General features: G+C 40.1%; 1 non-coding gene across 1 annotated transcript; it reads left to right on the top strand.

Moving 5' to 3' along the window:
• Positions 1-10,074: 10,074 nt before the first annotated feature.
• On the top strand, positions 10,075-10,146 carry TRNAC-GCA (transfer RNA cysteine (anticodon GCA)). Its single transcript has one exon. It is a non-coding gene; the product is annotated as a tRNA-Cys (tRNA).
• Positions 10,147-11,775: the final 1,629 nt, after the last annotated feature.

Below are 11,775 nucleotides of genomic sequence, written 5' to 3'. Positions count from 1 at the left end.
GTCGTGTCTGACTCTTTGCGACCCCATGAATCACAGCACGCCAGGCCTCCCTGTCCATCACTAACTCCCGGAGTTCACTCAAACTCATGTCCATCGAGTCGGTGATGCCATCCAGCCATCTCATTCTCTGTCGTCCCCTTCTCCTCCCGCCCCCAATCCTTCCCAGCATCAGAGTCTTTTCCAGTGAGTCAACTCGTTGCATGAGGTGGCCAAAGTATTGGAGTTTCAGCTTTAGCATCAGTCCTTCCAATGAACACCCAGGATTGATCTCCTTTAGAATGGACTGTTTGGATCTCCTTGCAGTTGAAGGGACTCTCAAGAATCTTCTCCAGCACCACAGTTCAAAAGCATCAATTCTTTGGCGATCAGCCTTCTTCACAGTCCAACAGAGGTAAAACCTTCCAGACATTCTTAGGGACACAGAAATATTAAGTAATGTGTTTCTTTTCAGGACGGAACTTCAGTATCTTAGCAGTTAATAAGTGTGACTCTTCATAATTCAGTAGATTGAGTGACTGCTATCCAGAAGCTCTATCAAAAACTCCTCACACTGTACCTCACTTACCCAGGCCTTGGTCTGTTTGGGGCTGAGCCAACTAGCACAGCACACACTCTGAGAGCTTAGAGGCCTCACTTCTGGGTTTTATGTTCTCCAAACAGGTTTATCTCCATAATGTAAGATGATATATCTTCTGTATTTATTTATTTATTTATTTTTTATTTTTTTTTTCTTCTGTATTTAATGGTAAGCTCCCAAGACTAAAGAGTATAACTCCTTTGGGAGTTAGAAGGCACTCCTAGAAGATCAAATCCCTTTAATCACTTCATTGTCCATTCTCCAGTTTCCTTAAGAAAGGTCAGGTTTACCTGAAACTTGGCTGCAGCTGCTGTCCATGCTCAGTTTTGTCCAATTCTTTGTGACCCCGTGGACTGTAGCCCACCAGGCTCCTCTGTCCATGAAATTCTTCAGGCAAGAATACTGGAGTGTTTTGCCATTTTTTCCTCCAGGGAAACTTGGCTACACACCAGCTTTTTTTTTTTTTCTTTTTCAGAAAATCTTCCTTCTCAAATCTTAGCTTAACTCAGTACATCATGTCCTCTCTAATTCTTAAAGACAGATATCACACTAGTAACGTGGCTACATTTACATTTATCTCTTTCAAGGTTATGCTGGTGGGGGACTGCTACCCTCAGACTTACTTGTTCATCTGGTTTTGCCAGGGTCATCTACAGGATGGGAAAATAACTGCTTACTTTTAAATCTGCATAGAGACTCTTACCTTGAGGGGTCTGCATTCATAACCCTGAGACATGATCACTATAGTGGCCAAGAAAAGCTCAGTTCCTACCAGATGGGATGTAATTTTTTTTTTTTTAATAGGGATTTGAATTCCAGATAATGTACTTACTCTGTGGCCCAAATGCCCAGATCCATAGTGCTATGACAATCCAGGTACTAGTACTCAATGTCTAGTGGCATAACCCAGCTTATATAATAATATAACCTCATTGTATTCATTAGAATATTGTAATCGTTAGAGTTGATAGAATTCACTCAAAAGCAATGTTAAAATATGCCTAGGTCATGGGACTTCCCTGGTGGTCCAGTGGCTTGTACTCGGTGCTCCTAATGCAGGGGGCCGGGATTCGATCCCGGGTTAGGGTACTAGATTCCACATGTGTAACTAAGAATTCATGTGCCACAACTAAAAAGAGATCCCACATGCTGCAAATAAGACCTGGTGCAGCCAAAAAAAATAAAATAAAATAAATCTAGTTTAGCACTCTCTAAAAGAACCATAATTACTTCCAAGAAATTTCTGAAGAATGGAGAGATCACTATAGCAGTTTAGCTACTTAAATTTTTAAAAATGACTATATGACAAAAAATGGTATATGCAAATACTGTAGCAGTTCAGCTACTTAAAAATGTGTTTGAGCACACAGATGCTCAACAAACATATTTTGAATGAGTGCATAGATAAATAAATAAGGGCTGATTTGTAGGTCTTCTGCTTCTGCCGGGTGTCAGCCTGGTGACCACTCCCTCCCAATGCTAATTTCCTGTCCTTCATGTGGTCTGGCAGATTTTCTTGTACCTTATATCTGAGCTGATACTGCGTTAGACATTATTGCATGAAAGCTCCACTATTGGTGTTGGGAGTGGTCCTAGGGGAACCAAGATATTACTACTTTATTTGCTACCAGCCCTGGAGCTGAGCGATTATCTAGATTCCATAGTAGACCTGCCCATGCATGCTCCAAGAGCCTCTGTGGGGTATTAATGTGCTTCTACTAATATCTCTTCCAGTCACTTCCACTGCCCTGCTTCTCTGGCAGGATTTATCTGCTCATTCACCTCTCTACTTGGCAGTCTGGTTAAAACTGCAACCTGAACCTCACCCAAGGCTATAGCAATTTATTGGCCCACCTGGCAGACGGTTAGACAGGAATGGTCTGAGCAATGGTTTTCAAAATTTATTGTACATCAGAGTCACCCTGGAGAGCTTGTTCAGACACAGCCTGCTCGTGCCACCCCTCAGAGTTTCAGGTTTATTTGATTAGGCTTGAGGCCCAAGAATTTGCATTTCTAACAAGTTTCCAAGTGATGTAGATGTTGCCAGTCCAGGGGCCACATTTGGAGACTCACTACTCCAGGTGTGAATTCCTTGAAATCAGGAAACAAAGGAAGACCTCTTTGCTTTTATTTCCCTCTACCTAAAATATCTTTGGCTGATTTCTCAAATGGATAGAAAAAAGGAAAGAGAAAACTAAGAATTTTGATGGGAGGAACCTTAAAATCCTGTCACAATTGTGCCTTTTCTTTCCAGGGGCTTAGCACCCAGGTGACAGCAAGGGCCACTCCAGTTTCTAAGTGAAAGTAGCCAGGGGCACTTTTCCTTGTTACCTTTCAAATCTTATCATGTTAATGCATGAAGAGATTTACTTGCTGTATCTTTCTACCCTAAGAAGACTTAACAGTCAGCCCTGAAACTTTGACTCAAGGACTAGTTTGTTGTGGAACTAGATTCCAATGCAGTAAGGCTTGTGTGAATTTTTCTTGAAAAAGCTCAGGCGGAACCATTTGCTCATCGAAAAACTAGAAAGAAACAATGGTTGTGGGTTTCTGTGGAGGGAAAAGCGGTGGTATTGACTATATTCCAGAAAAGGAAAATCTGTGGGTAGTTTGATTCTAAACCTCCAGTTGACTGAGGGAACAGAAGTTAGCTTTTATTTCACCACAACTGAGATTTTAACAAAAGGAAATGCATTTGGCTGTGGCAGGAATTAGAATATATTGTGCAGGAGGTTGACCCAGACTGAGTCTAAAAGGAATTCTGATTTTCTGGGTGTGTTGGTCTGCAGGTGTCTTATTGATGTGAGTTTATTTTTAGAGGCTTTTGATTTCTGGCCAAAGGAGGGAGAACCTTTAGGGCTGGGGATCTGTTTCTAAGAAAAAGACAAGAACAATGGCATGACAAAGTGCCTATGATGTAATATTAGGTTAAAAACATGAGAATACAGAACTGTATTATATATTATTCTTGAAGTTAAAAAAATACCTAGGAGATAAACTCTTCCTAGATTCCAAAGGGCAAGAAGTATAGCTTTTAAACTTTTTTCTATTGCACATTTTAATTTCTATTTCTTGCAATAGTACATGACAGAATATTTGTTTCTGTTCACTTAAGATTGAACCCCTTTCCCCTCACATTCACGCTAGATTCTTTGAGTTTGAGGAATAAATTAGATTCATGTGACAACTATTCTTTAAAATAGGTTGAGACATCTTTTATAGCCTTATTAAATACATAATAAACATTTCTAAATATCCCATCAGATGAAAGTTGTTAATTGTGTTATTCAGTGCTTCTATATTTTTGCTGAATTGTTTTGGCTGCTTGAATCATAATTTATTGAAAAAAAAACACGTGTGCTATAATCTCTCACCATCATGGTGATTTGTCAGTTTATTTCTGCAGGTCTTTTGACTTATGTTTATATCTACTGAGTCTACCTATTTAATAATGTGTGTACATGTTTAGAATTGTTATGTTACTTTAGTTACTTTAGTCTTCAATCATTGTATAGAAACTCTGTCTTTAATGATGTTATTTGTCTTAAATAAGTCTTTTTTGACTGATTTTAATTTATCTATACTGGCTGTCTGTTAGCATTTGACTGACGTATCATTTCTCATTCTTTTCAACTTTTCATTATTTTCATGCTGTAGGTGTGTCTTTTGTAAGAAGCACAGAAGTTGGATTGTGTTGTAATCCAGCCTGATATTCTCTTTTAACTGATAAGTTTGATTTACACGTATTGAGATAATTGATATATTTGGATTTGGTGCAATTAGTTTTATTTTCATATTATACTTCTTTTATGTTTGCTTTCTCCTTTTTAAACATCTTTTTTTTAGGATGAATATTTATATATTTCCCTTGCTTTTTTAAAAAATGTATTTATTTTTAATTGAAAGATAATTGCTATCACCCAGAAAGTTCCTAATACCTAATAAAAGTATTAGGAACTTTCTAGGTGATAGAATTGTTGTGTATTTGTCAGAGTGGTGGTTATATGAGTATTTACACATATATCCAAACTCATTGAATTGTATCTCTAATATAAAATTTATTGTATGTTAATTTCAATATATTTTATGCATTGTATAAAATGTATTTAACATATATTTATATTTGTTATGGGCATTCTAATATCTGAAAAATAAGTGCTACTTAAGGTGATGGTCAAAGGCAAAATAAGATATATTTAACTGGGTTTTTCCCCCTACTCTTTTCTTGTCTATTGTAAACATGCAATATCATAAAATAAATAACAAAGATTGAAAAAAAAAAGAAAGATAATTGCTTTACAGTATTGCATTGTTCTCTTGCTTCTTGTTTCATAAGTCCTATGTTATTAATTCTGTGAGGACAAGTCATTTTCTTAGAGTCCAGGTAAGTTGCTACCAGATGTTTTCTCACTCCTTTTAAAAAATGGAGGTGAAATTCATTTAACATAAAATTAACCAGTTTAAAGTGAACAATTCTGCGACTTCTACAATGTTCATAATGTGTATGCAAGCACAACTCTTATCTAGTTCCAAAATAAAACAAGGTATCTTTTGCTTTGCTCTGTAAGATGTTTTACTAGACCTCATGTCAGGTTGTTTTACTTTTCCTGTAAGAAAGAGTTCTTTCTATATACCTCCTGTGCTGTGCTGTGCTTACTGTCGTGTCCAAATCTTTGCAATTCCATGGACTGCAGCCTGCCAAGTTCCTCTGTCCATGGGTTTCTCCCTGAAAGAAAACTGGAGTGGGTTACCATGCCTTCCTCCAGAGGCTCTTTCTGATGCAGGGATCGAACCCACATCGCCTGAATTGCTGGTGGATTCTTTTCCTCTGAGCCACCAGGTAAGCCTCTATATACCATCAGTTCAGTTCAGTCACTCAGTCGTGTCCAACTCTTTGTAATCCCATGAACCGCAGCACACCAGGCCTCCCTGTCCATCACCAACTCCCGGAGTTTACTCAAACTCATGTCCATTGAGTCGGTGATGCCATCCAACCATCTCATCCTCTGTCGTCCCCTTCTCCTCCTGCCCTCAATCTTTCCCAGCATCAGGGTCTTTTCAAATGAGTCAGCTCTTTGCATCAGGTGGCCAGAGTATTGGAGTTTCAGCTTCAACATCAGTCCTTCCAATGAACACCCAGGACTGATCTCCTTTAGGATGGACTGGTTGGATCTCCTTGCAGTCCAAGGGACTCTCAAGAGTCTTCTCCAACACCACAATTCAAAAGCATCAATTCTTTGGTGCTCAGCTTTCTTTATAGTCCAACTCTCACATCCATACATGACTACTGGAAAAACCATAGCCTTGACTAGATGGACCTTTGTTGGCAAAGTAATGTCTCTGCTTTTTAATATGCTGTCAGAAAGTAAAAGTGAAAGCAAAGTTGATCAGTCATGTCCGACCCTTTGCGATCCTGTGGACTGTAGCCCACCAGGCTTCTCAATCCACGGAATTTTCCAGGCAAGAATATTGGAGTGGGTTGCCATTTTCTTCTCCAGGGGATCTTCCCAACCCAGGGATCGAACCCGGGTCTCCTGCATTGCAGGCAGATGCTTTACCATCTGAGCCACCTGAAAAGTGGTAATATGCTGTCTAGGTTGGTCATAACTTTCTTTCCAAGGATAAGTGCCTTTTAATTTCATGGCTGCAATCACCACCTGCAGTGATTTTGGAGCCCAGAAAAATAAGTCAGCCACTGTTTCCACTGTTTCCCCATCTATTTGCCATGAAGTGATGGGACTGGATGCCATGATCTTAGTTTTCTGAATGTTGAGCTTTAAGCCAATTTTTCACTCTCCTCTTTCACTTTCATCAAGAGGCTCTTTAGTTCTTCTTCACTTTCTGCCATAAGGGTGGTGTCATCTGCATATCTGAAGTTGTTGATATACACCTTCAGCACCTTCCAAAGCATACGTGGACTGCCCTCAGCCTCATTCTCTGTCCACTCTGCTATTAGGATGATCATTAGATCTGATTAGACTGATAATCTGTTAGGCTGATGATCATTCTAATAGCAGAGTGTAAGGGAATAAGGCTGCCGGCAGTCCACATCTGCTTTGGAAGGTGCTGAAGGTATATAGAGGCTTACTTGTTGATCAGGCTTCCCTTGTGGCTAAGCTGGTAAAGAACCCGCCTGCAATGTGGGAGACCTGGGTTCAATCCTTGGGCTGGGAAGGTCCCCTGGAGAAGGGAAAGGCTACCCACTCCATTATTCTGGCCTTCCATGGACTGTGTAGTCCATGGGGTAGCAATGCATCAGACATGACTGAGCGACTTTCACTTCTAATTGATCTGAATCTTGTCCTACTGTTTATTTTATTCATTTATGTTTTTTTAAAATTCAGGTATAGTTGACATATAACATTATATTAGTTGCAGGTGTACTGACTATTTATTATAGATGCTGAACGCTGGATTACAGGAAAACGCCAATCCCTAGTAAGGATTGTGTACTAGAGCTCCAGCTGACTCTAACCCACCTACACAGCATGTTAGAGTGAGAATGTAAAATTTCCTGGGCCACTAATGGAATGGACTGTTGCCAGGATCCAGCACCCCTACCCTCACCCCAAATTTTCCCTGATGTTTTCTAGATGTTGTAATTCCTGAATGAAGGACTGATGCTGAAACTGAAACTCCAATACTTTGGCCACCTTATGTGATGAGTTGACTCACTTGAAAAGACTCTGATGCTGGGAGGACTTGGGGGCGGGAAGAGACAGGGACGACAGAGAATGAGATGGCTGGATGGCATCACCAACTCGAGGGACGTGAGTTTGAGTGAACTCCGGGAACTGGTGATGGACAGGGAGGCCTGGCATGCTGTGATTCATGGGGTCGCAAAGAGTCGGACATGACTGAGCGACTGAACTGAACTGATGTCGAAAGAAGGAGGATGGGAACAGATAACACTTTGGCCACTAAAATATCAATATGCTTGCAGAGAAGGGTTTGATCTCAGTTTTCTACTTGGCACAGACTCAATTTCTCTAATCCAGAGGGGCAGCATTGCAGAAGGGACAAAGTGTCTCCACACATTTTGGTTTTAGGTGAACAGGTTTTGGGTAGCAAGATATATTAAGGCTACTGATTGCACTTACAAAGCAATTACCATCAGCTTCTCACATTATGCTAATAGGTTGACTGATGGTGGTGTAAGATTTTTCTTTTTTCTTTGCAAATCTTCACATCTATCTTTGTCTTCATAGATAATTCACTGGAAAGTCGGGAACATCTGCTTTGGAAAATCTTCACAGTTTTTTTTTTTAATGACATTTTGAGGTTCATAGGCCCTCATATACCAAGAGCAGAGGAAGAAGGTCTGAGAGAACATAGAATTTGAGTCTTTTGTGCATAAATGGCACCTCCCAATCTGGTGACACTTCAGACTCTGGTTCTCAGAGTTCTCATCGAATAAGATATTATAAAAGGACTCCTGAAGTAAGTTTTATGTTGAAGTAGGGCCATGGTCTTGGTCTCAACCACACTCAGAGATCAGGGAAGATGCTGAAGGGAAACCCCCCTCACTGCCTCAGCCTTGTCCTGTGAGCTGGTTACAGACAACTCTCTCCCATGGCTTTACAAAGACATCTGCCCTTGAGACACCTTGAGGTCCTGAAATTCTGTCTCCTTCATAGCTTCTCTACTATGATTTCCTTCCTTGTTCTTCATGGGAGAATTTAGAGCAGCAGATTTGAATGACTTTCCTGGGTCTGCTTTGAGGCAAGTTGGTATAGCATTGACTTTGGTAAAACATAACAAAACAAAAATGTTGGTAAAACAACTCACATGCCCTGAGTTTAATGTGTGGCTCCATCATTTAGAAGCTCAATCATTTTCTTTACTTCTTTTGTTTTTCATTGATGTGATCACTACTTGACACATATTTTTATTTGTTTCTCCCACTATTGTATAAAACCAGTGTGGGCATGGAATTTTCCATTGAACTGTATCTCTACTGCTTCATATACAGGCTAGCACATTGTCGTTAATATTTATCACATTAGGCTTGTTTCCTTTTTTTTTTCTTTTGTAATCCTAAGTAACTCTGAAATGAGCATCTTCAAGTTTTCATCATATGTAACTCTGATGTGGAATCTTTTTTTGAATTATTTCACAAGATATATCACAAGTACAATTGTTAAGTCAAAGTCATAACTATTTTTTGACTCAATATGTATTAACAAATTGCTTTCTAGGATGTCCTGCAAGTTATCAGAGTTTCCATAAATGTTACTAATTTAATAAGCATAGAATGGTAGAAATTAATTAATTTTAATTTCTTTGATGAAGTTTCTATACTTCCTATACTGTACCCTAGTCTATCACAGGAGAAGAATCATGTCACTTCCATTTTTCTATGCTTAATTAAGAAGCACTCAGTATCATTGAGCTTCCCTGGTGGCTCAGACAGTAAAATTGTCTGCTTGCAATGCTGGAGACCTGGGTTCAATCCCTGGGTTGGGAAGATCCCCTGAAGAAGGAAATGGCAACCCACTCTAGTACTCTTGCCTGGAAAATTCTATGGATGGAGGAACCTCATAGGCTACCATCCATGGGGTCACAAAGAGTCGGCCACGACTGAGCGACTTCGCTTTCACTAGGTATCATGAGTATGTTGAGAAGATATTTGGCAATTAAAGAAAAACTGTGGCATCTGGTTAAAAGGAAAAAATAAAGCAAAGGGACTTATTTATGCCATTTTCTCATTTTTTCTGTTATCTTTCATGTATCTCATCTTTTTCTTGAATCCTGGGTGAGATTACAATCACTCAAGTCTGAAGAAATTTTGATGATTTTTTTTTTTCATCCATTTTGCCTAAACTTTTCACTTTTGTCTCAGGTTCAAAGGATTTGTTAACAAAGCCACTTGTTATATACGAATAAATAATATAGATATTTATAAGAAAGTATCTGCTTACTTTCAACATACTAACATTAAAAGAAAAGAAAAATAGAAAGAGCAGAGAATACATCACCAAATTGGGTTTTGACCAACATACAGACTTAATCAGCACTGGGAAGTCCCGTGTCACAGCACACCTGGAGCCCCAATTGGGAAAGGGTCTCAGGCAGCACGTCTGCCCCATGGGTGAGACTTCAGAGATTGCAGTTCAAGGTTCCTGTTTATAATCCCAGGACAGAAGCAAACTGGTGTCATCGTGAATCTGTGACCAAATTACAAGCCTGGTTTCATGTTAAAGCTGTTTGTTTTGTCCTATAAAACTTGGAATGCTGCTAAGTGTGGGGCTTGGTTGGCCAGGCCCCCTTCAGGGGCTCAACAATCGCAAGATTCCTCTCTCATCTTATCTAAGGTGTTGCAAGTCTTGCACTCTCAGCAGACAGGTTAGAAGCAAGGTTAGAGGCCTGCTCTGCTTTCTCTCTGAAGCCTAAACAAGGCTATTTATTTAATTTCTATAACACCCTCAAATCCTGCCTCTCTTCAGGTCCCTAACCAGTTCTAGAGGATTTAACACTTTCTGGAAAGAAAAGGGGCTTCCTTGGTGGCTCAGCGGTTAAAGCATCTGCCTGCAATGCAGGAGACCCGGGTTCGATCCCTGGGTAGGGAAGATCCCCTGGAGAAGGGAATGGCAAGAAAAGGGTTAGGGAGGTTTCTAGGCAAGATACAAGAACTGACTGAGTGCGGCCCAGGCATTTGGAAGTAAAGCAGTTGTGTGTGTTGCTGTGTCTGCGTGTATGGGTGGGGTGGGGATGCTCGTAGGAAGCTAGGTTGAAGGGAACCTCTGGCTGTCTTGTGTGACACAGGAGAATAACCAAACACAGTGTTATATTCCATCCTTTGGATCACTCTCTCCCCTGTCTGCTCCATTTCTTGTGTTCCTTTCTTCAATCTCACGTTCACCTTGATGTGGAAGTGTAGGGGGAGGGTTAGGAAATAATCTTGTCGAAGGATAGGTATGTGTTTACAGGCTCATTTATCCATGAAAATACCTTATGATATTAAAGAAAATCTTTTGAAATGGGTTTTTTTTTTTAAGGGAACTGAACGGAACTGAACTTATGTGGCTAGTTTACTCATTTTCAAAAGGTGCGATTAGCATCTTTATCTGTGTACATTTTTTGTAAAAAATTAATACTGCCTATTAGAAATGGTCAGGATGCAACTGGAGAGTGTGGCCAACTTTGCTATTGGTTGACACAGATTACATTAAAGCAACAATGATCCCATGAGAAAGAAGGTTGGGTTTTTGTTTTTTTTTTTGTATTCAATTGAAAGGCACAGAGACTTGAATGAACAAAAAAATGAAAAAACATAGACTTAAACAGACATTTAATCCAAAGCTTTATTTTTATGTCTGCTAGTCAACCACCCAGGGCTGGTGTAGCAGCTTTGCAAAGCCATATGGGACTTAGGACGTGTCTTTTTTTCTACTTAGTAACACATAGAGTGTGCTTGTTACCTTATGGCCACAAAACAGCTCTTTCAATTCCATGTTAGTGTCGTATTTGAAGCAGTAGAAGTGGATGGGCAAAGGGCATGAGTGTGCTTCCCCTCCTACTTGTTCACAAGCTCTGCTGTGAGGTCCTCCCCACAACTTTCGTTTCACAAATACTGTGTCACATGGGTCTCCTTATGCATTGGGGAGGCTGGGGAAGGTGGGAGCTGTGGCGTGTTTTTCTTTCTCTGCTTGCTTGTAAACTCGGCACAATTGAGAGCATATGGGATGCTGTTAGAAAGGTAGAGTGGATTTAACACTGAAAGTCATGCTCAAAATTCTCCAAGCCAGGCTTCAGCAATACGTGAACTGTGAACTTCCAGATGTTCAAGCTGGTTTTAGAAAAGACAGAGGAACCAGAGATCAAATTGCCAACATCTGCTGGATCATGGAAAAAGCAAGAGAGTTCCAGAAAAACATGTATTTCTGCTTCATTGACTATGCCAAAGCCTTTGACTGTGTGGATCACAATAAACTGTGGAAAATTCTGAAAGAGATGGGAATACCAGACCACCTGAGCTGCCTTTTGAGAAACCTGTATGCAGGTCAGGAAGCAACATTTAGAACTGGACATGGAACAACAGACTGGTTCCAAATAGGAAAAGGAGTACGTCAAGGCTGTATATTGTCACCCTGCCTATTTAAATTATATGCAGAGTACATCATGAAGAATGCTGGGCTGGAAGAAGCACAGCTGGAATCAAGATTGTCGGGAGAGATATTGATAACCTCAGATATGCA

This window comes from Moschus berezovskii, chromosome 4 (genome assembly GCF_049115385.1).
Source record: "Moschus berezovskii isolate FMDL1 chromosome 4, NW_MosBer_1.0, whole genome shotgun sequence".
NCBI lineage: Eukaryota > Metazoa > Chordata > Mammalia > Artiodactyla > Moschidae > Moschus > Moschus berezovskii.
This window is presented reverse-complemented; position numbering and strand designations above follow the sequence as displayed.